The sequence below is a fragment of the Rhinopithecus bieti genome, unplaced genomic scaffold (genome assembly GCF_001698545.2).
Source record: "Rhinopithecus bieti isolate Rb0 unplaced genomic scaffold, ASM169854v2 scaffold_20310, whole genome shotgun sequence".
NCBI classification, from domain to species: Eukaryota; Metazoa; Chordata; class Mammalia; order Primates; family Cercopithecidae; genus Rhinopithecus; species Rhinopithecus bieti.
The window spans coordinates 1628384-1636681 of record NW_016810331.1 but is presented as its reverse complement, the minus strand read 5'-3'; positions in this window follow the sequence as shown (position 1 = coordinate 1636681).

Genomic DNA, 8298 nt, shown 5'->3' with positions numbered 1-8298 from the left:
TAGTATTAGATGTTTCTTTTGACTTTTCCCCATCAAGAAGCAAAATAAATGAGTTTTTTTTAGTTCTCTTCATTTCCTCCTATTTAAAATTTTTAAAAACTGGTGTTGCTCAACTACTGTTTCTTCTCTTTGCTTTCTCAGCTGTTTGTAAAGAATTCAGAATGTGGTTCTCATTCCACATTATTTTAGAAAAAAGTGGGCAATGGTCCTTTTGAAATGTTTCCTATTGATATTTTATTGAAATTGGCAGAGCACTAGAGCGGATGGTGTAGTTTCTGTGAAATCCTTTGTTTGACTGTGTTACACTCCAATTTGCCTTAATTTGTTTGGCCTTCGTGTGCAATGGAAGTTAGCTGTATGCAAGCACGTGCTTCCCAATCCCCTGAATCATGCCTCCATTGAGGACAGCAGTCTCCCAGCTACTCAGGTTAAAGTTAACCAGACAGATGACAGATCTCAGTCACTGCTGCCCTGTAATTCATGTGCCTCTCCCTAGAACCCATTTCTTTCTTTCTTTTTCCTTCCTTCCTTCCTTCCTTCCTTCCTTCCTTCCTTCCTTCCCTCCCTCCCTCCTTCCTTCTTTCTTTCTTTCTTTCTTTCTTTCTTTCTTTCTTTCTTTCTTTCTTTCTTTCTTTCTTTCTTTCTTTTCTTTTCTTTTCTTTTTCTTTCTTTCTCTCTCTCTTTCTTTCTCTCTCTCTTTTTTTCTTTCTTTCTTTCTTTCCTTCTCTTTCTCTCTCCCTCCCTCCCTTCCTTCCTTCCTTCCTTCCTTCCTTCCTTCCTTCCTTCCTTCCTTCCTTCTCTCTCTCTCTCTCTCTCTCTCTCTCTCTCTCTCTCTCTCTCTTTCTTTTCTTTCTTTCTTTCGACAAAGGCTTGCTCTGTTGTCCAGGCTACAGTGCAGTGGCACAATCTCGGCTCACTGCAACTTCCACTTCCCGGGTTCAAGCGACTCTCTTGGCTCAGCCTCCTGAGTAGCTGGGATTAAAATCCCACAAGTTTATTCTATTTGTGGAATTACTCATTCTTAGTTTTCCTTCAGTTCTGTAATATTTCTTAGAACTATGATGAAGTTTGGAATTAGACATTGCACAGTAATAAATCCCAGAAAAATAGAATAAAAAGTTAAATTTCACTACATGGCATAGAGCCTTACCCATTTCAAACAACGAATATGTTTTAAAGTTTTTAAGAAGGATGGAAAACAGTCATAGAAACAAATTATAGGGAATCATTTTACAGCTCAGAGATTTCAGTAGTAAATGTCTATCAAATCACGTGTTGAAGATAGAGTTAAGAATTACTGGAGCTCCCGGTCCCATGATGTGAACTCTAGTCCACGGAGAAAGTATTGTTCAATTTCAGGGTGCTTCCCTTCCTCACAAGTTCGCATATGTCTGATCGAATGCCACCTCTTGCTCATAAACTCAACTTTGATATCCATCTTGCTCCTTGAAGAACTTTTTCCAAACCTCAACTAAGTTTCCTTCTCTCCCTAGAAGGCAATCACCCCAACTATGAGAGTTTTGTGTATATTTTGATTATACATGCAATTGGCTCTTCCAATAATGATGAGAAAGCGTTTAATATAATTATTTGATGATGCCTTTAGTCTGTCACCAAAAGTCACTGAAGAATCAGGCTGATATTTTTTATCTAATGCAGTGATTGGATATATAGAACTTTAGAATATGATATATGTGTATAAATTACTTAATGCCTAGTGACACACTTATATCTCATTTTCTTGCATATTACTTTGTTCGTGTTAATTTTTTATATTTTCTTAGACTTTAGGTAATTTTATCAACTTCAGATATTATGTACATATTTGATTTCTTATGAAAAAAATTTGAAAGGGCATAATATCCTACCTTAAAGAAATGACCACTAGAAAGGATACAAGAATGTTTTAATCCATGAAATAAGTTGCCAGATATTATAACATTTACATTTCACTGAATCAGGCTTTGAGAAGGAGCAGACTATCTTGCATGATTAGTTTAGTTAGTTGATTTTATTCTATTACCATCTACAAAAAAATCTAAAATCCCCTCTCAACTTCCTCTGCATTTCCCCAACAAAGTTCCTTCTTGTTCAATATAGACATTTCATAAATCATTAATGAGTTTTGATTATGCTCATACCACTGCCATTTCATGAATGAACTTTCTGTATTTCAACTAGTTCCTTTATTCAACTATTTGGCAACATAATCAAATATAAGTCTCACTTTACATTACGTTTCACAGCTTTTTCACAATTTTCTAGGACAACTGCCACTGTGATCGTCTATGTCATTAGCCCAATAACTTAACAACTAACTCTTTAATACTTACAGAACACATGCATAGCAGCCTAGTTGATTAAATGTGGGACCAAGATTTCAATCCATTATCAGCAGTTTTTTCCTACATTCTGTGATTTTGGTTTCATAACTCGATATGTTGTTGCTAAATAAAGATATTTCTATAACTAACGCACAATTTTTTATTCTCAAACTCATCTACTTTGAATTTTAAAAATTCTAGTAGAGATTTTGATGTCTTAAAGACAAATACTGAGGTTGTAACTAAGGTACATAATTTGGCAATATTCAAACCATGAATCTGAATTTAATTTATTTCTTTTTTGTCCTCTTTTTCCAACATCATATTGCTTCTAATTACATGAAAAGGCCATTGAAGTTCAGTCTTTCACACTTTCAACTTGTAGATTTATGCCCAATTAGAAATATTTCTATTCCAGGGTTTTCAAAATAAGGGAATTCTTTGAGGTTAATTTAAAAATGTATATCTTGAGTTGATACCTCAAGATTTCTGCAGGCTGAATAGAAACTTAGCTAAGGAGGTGAATGTGTTCTTAAAATGATGTAAGAAGGGCTGGTAACTCTTTAATGTACAATATATTTTTTAAAAGCATTGTCAAGATTCTTTGGCAAATTATCTTCAAGTTAGCTTAAATATAAAGTGGGGTTTATAAGAAAGATACTGGGTGATTTCATCTCATCAAAGGAAGGGCTTCTAGAACAAAGGAAACCAGGGACAAGAATCTGTCAGCATGCTCTCTCTTTCCCACTCTTTTTGCTGCTTTCTGCACAGCTTCTTTTTCCCTTATGGCAACCTGGGTTCCTGAATGTATCAGGAAACATGGCTGCAGACAATTTTCAAATTTAGTATCTTTGGCTTCTACCATTGACTCTTACTCAGTTGCAGTTTCAACACACCTGATTGGCCTGGATTGGGTCTGATGCCATGCCTTGCCATTGATTGACTGGAGTTATCAATCAACCTATCAACCGTGGTCAGGATGGTGAGGTTGTATAAACAAGAGCAACAGTGACTCTAATCATAAAAATACCTACCACATCCATTAGAAGGTTTTATGGCAGAATTAACAGGAAACTTAATTCCACCTGGTTTAAACACAAAGGAGCAATTCATTGGTTTTTAATTCTGGAAGGTTTCAAAGTTGGGTGTGCCTCAAATCTCTTAATTCAGCATTTTAATTATGCCATCAAATATTCGACTGTTTCTGTCTTTACTTTGTGCTGCTCCAGTGTGAGCCTCACCCTAAGGCTGGCTCCTCTCATTGCTGTAGGTTTGCTTCTCTCACAGTGGGTACTCCTCACCCACGTCAGAAAGAGAGATGGCTTCTATCCCGTGGTATGCTAGAGTTGGGTTGCACCATCTTGCAAGAGTCAATTTGCTCATCTATTCCTATTCTGCATTTAATGAAGTGTTGTTAATAACTTGAAATTGGCTACTGTGGGAGTATTTATATGATGAAAATTGGCAAATGCCACAAATCCCTCAGAGAGTTGGTTGTTATATTTACTAGCATACTACTGCCTCTATTCAAACTTCCAAATGTCAAACAAGGATGTTGAAATTCACCTTTATTGGATTGGATTAGGTCACATGTCCATCTTTGAACCAAGGTGTACGGCCAGGGGACTTGAAATTATAACGTAGATGTGCATAATGATTCTGTCAGCATGCTCTTTTAGGGAGAGTATTCTAACAGCAAACAGAATGTCTGATTTCAGAGTCCACTGTTCATGTGCTTATATAAAATAATGTAGTTTTGGTCATTCACAATGGGGAATTTGTAAGTAGGTAAATTTTGTGCGTTGGCGTGATGTGGATCATTAGATATATGTTCAAGTTAGCATCTCCATGAAATAAAAGTGTTTTGTTCTTGTGGTTCGTAAATGAAAATGGGAAAATATTTCACATCATTAATCATCAGGGCAATTAAAATTAAATGTAACAATGAGGTACTGTTTCACATGCACCAGAATGGATAAAATTAAAAAGACTGACAATGTCAAATGTTGGCATCCCTGCAGAGCACTGGAAGTCCCACACATTCCTGGTGAGGATGTATACTGATATACCACTTTGAGGTATCGATTGGCAGTTTCTTATACAATTAAATATATACCCAATTTGGGGGCCAATAATTTCATTCCCAGTTATATACCCAAAAGAGTTGAAAGCATGTGACCACACAACAACTCGTACATGAATATTCATAGCAGCATTATCCATAATAGCCAAAAGGTGGAAATAAACCAAATATCTGTCAACTGATGAATAAACAAAAGGTGGCATTGTTATAAAAAGGAATACTATTCAGCCATAAAAAGGAATGATGTACTGACACACATTACAACATGGATGGACCTCAAAAACATTACATTAAGTTAAAGAAGCCAGACACAAACATTCATATATTACATGATTTTATTCATGTGAAATGTCCAGAATAGACAAACCCATAGAGACAGAAAGTAGTTTAGTAATTGTCTAGGGCTGGGAGAGCCATATATGGGAAGGATGAGACTGGAGTGATTGTTAATGGGCACAACATTTTCTATGGGCAATAAAAACAGAATTGGGAAGAATGTCGAATGTCTAAAAGGCGGTGGGGGAGAGTAAGTTGACAACACAGATCTAGGGATCATTCGATAACCTGAAAAAAAATCTTACCTTAGTATCGGTATCTAAATTCTAAAAACTTATTCTGATGAAACAATGTTATGTACAGGAATGTTTATTATTTTATATATACTGTGTGTATATATATATATATATACTAGCTAGCTTATATATATATAATATATTTGAGACAGAGTCTCGCTCTGTCAGCCAGAAATGTGGAGAATATAGAATTTCAAGCAATAGGGGATGATAGAACATGGGATGGCACATCTATATGTTGGAATTTGATATAAGTATTAATATATTAGGTTGGTGCAAAAGTAATTGCAGTTTTTTCCATTCCTTTCATAATAATATAATGTTTTATTTTATTTGAGATGGAGTCTTGTTCTGTTGCCCAGGCTGGAGTCTGGTGGTATAATCTTAGGTCACTGCAACCTCCGCCTCCCAGGTTCAAGTGATTCTCCTGCCTCAGCCTCCTGAGTAACTGGGACTACAGGCATGCACCACCACACCTGACTAATTTTTGTAGTTTTAGAAGAGATGGGGTTTTGCCATGTTGCCCAGGCTGGTCTCAAACCCCTGACTTCAGATGATCCGCCTGCCTCGGCCTCCCAAAATGCTGAGATTACAGGAGTGACCCACCACACCCAGCCCTAATATAATGTTTTAGAGGAATATTTAATCATATGCAAATGCATGATGGATGTCATTTCATATTAATACAAATTAGGTTACAATGTGGGTGTCATTTTGTATTAATACAAATTAGGTATGATCCCAGTTAATATTTTAACAGTGTCTGTTCACTATAAAAATCACTGAGTATGTTGTAGTAGTAAACATCTTTTTAATTTCTTCTTTATTTTGTTTTATATTTTCTTTGGGGGATGGTAGGCTGGAGCATATATATGCATTATCATTAGAAAACAAAACAATGATATATATTTTATAGTCCTTAAACTTTTACCCTAATAATGTTTGTGTGAACATCTAAAACGGTTGTTCAATAAACATTAAGGAATTTCTAATGGTATCTCCTTGATAGGAGTCCCTTATCTGGACATAAGCTTGGAGCAAGTTTTCTCAGTAGCAGGACTATAGACATGTTGGGCTAGGTAGTTTTTTGTGGGTCTCAGAGGGTCCAGAGTGTGGGGGTTGCCCTGTGTATGACAGCGTCTTTAGCAGCATCCCTGATCTCTACTCCACTCTACAGTGTGACAGAAAAAATGCTTTCAGATAGTGCCAGGTGTTCTTGGGGAGACAAAACTGTCCTCAGTTTACAGTCACTGAATTAAAGGAACCATTATATAAAGAAAGGACATTCTGAATTGTTTCAAAGTGGAATGTATCTATTGTGAAGTTCTACCTGTTTTCTTATATCTGTGCTTGTTTTGTAGTTAGAGTAAATATCTTTTCAACCGGAAACTAAGTTAAATATCTGTTGTTTCTCATTTTAATTTTTATAACAATTGGATGAATCGTCATAACATTTTTGTTTTTACGTTTACAGCATTAATTGTTTGTGTTGGTTCTGATCATAATGTGGTTGTTCCATGCCTTGTCCAGCTCGTTCCTCTGTGTTGGGAAGCTGTGTCAATGATGGTGTGCACATTATCAGGGGTTACAGCATCGTCCCCTCACCATCATCAGTCAGGCCAGCTTTGCTTAACTTCTACTCTAACGAGCAAATCACAGACTTTGGATTCAAGTTTTCCTGTAGGATAATCTGTGAGTAGCCATAATGATAGAGCTTAGAATTTTCTTCTTTTCTGAGTAATTTACACAAGGAGTTTTCACTGTGATTCGCACAGCACCAACTTGAAGATTCAGAGAATTTAAGGGAAAAAATTGTCAATGAGGTCATGTGTAAAAAAAAAAATACCACATTTTTTCTTTTTTTTTTTTGTTGAGAACGGAGTCTTGCTCTGTCACCCAGGCTGGAGTGCGCATGGAGCCGGATCTCAGCTCACTGCAAGCTCCGCTCGCGGGTTACGCCATTGCTCCTGCCTCAGCCTCCGACACACATTTTTCTTAATTATTCTTAAAAAGAAAAGGACCTTTTCATGAACTTTGGCTAGGACTACTCTGAACATCAAATGAAGAACTGACATTTGTTTTGTCATTTAAGTTAAATAAACACTACTGCTTTTTCTTTTTTTCATACCTTACCCAAAGCTGCCTGTTAGTCCAAATTATCCAGATGCCTCTTTTATTTCCCCCAGTCATTTTGCTAATTAACATTTTATAAATTTAGAAGAAATATAAGAGAATGTCTTTACAATCTGATAGGAAAGAATTTTTTTAAACACTATGCAAAAAACACAAGCCCTAATGGAAAAGATTGACATATTCAACTAAGCTATAATTCCCAACTTCTCTGTATCAAAGGCAAAGTGAAAAGAGGAGAAACAGACTGGACAGAGGCATTTGTTGTTACCCAGAAAATTCTAAGGTTGCATTTCCCAATCTTGAATAGTCTTTTCCCCTCCTGCTTGGTTAGTTCGCTGACAGTATTTATACACTATCAATGGACATCTCAGCCGCAGTGAAACTGGCACACAAATCTTTCTTGGGTCTGTTTCATCTTTGCTCCACCAAACCCATTGCTAAAGGTAGAAAGCTAAATAGTTTCCCTTCAAATAAATTACTGCTTCCATCCGCAGAGAAGACTAAAAACTTATTTACTTCTGAAAAGGGCCTCCATAATTTGTCCACATTAGCTGCTATCTGCATCCTGACTCCCATAGTTTGTAAAGTATGATTACATATAGCTGTGTAGTTCTGTTGACTCAAGCAGAATTGAACCGCGCAATTAACATTTTCTCTCCCGCCATCTTGTTGAATAAAGAGAAGGATGATTTGTTTTATTCCTTTGGCACAACTGCTGCTTTGGAGAGGTAAACTTTTGCCTGTGAGGAAGTAGTTAAGATTCAATATATTCTAGTATAAGAGTCCCATTTAAAGAGTATCATTGATGTTAAGACTTCAAATCTTGACATTGTGCAGAGATGGGAGTTACTTAGGCCTTAAAAAACTTCCTTGTCTCTGATAAAACAGACTTTAAACCATCAAAGATCAAAAGAGACAAAGAAGGCCATTACATAATGGTAAAGGGATCAATTCAACAGGAAGAGCTAACTCTCCTAAATATATATGCACCCAATACAGGAGCACCCAGATTCATAAAGCAAGTCCTTAGAGACTTACAAAGAGACTTAGACTCCCATACAATAATAATGGGAGACTTCAACACTCCGCTGTCAACATTAGACAGATCAACGAGACAGAAAGTTAACAAGGATATCCAGGAATTGAACTCATCTCTGCACCAAGCGGACCTAATAGACATCTACAG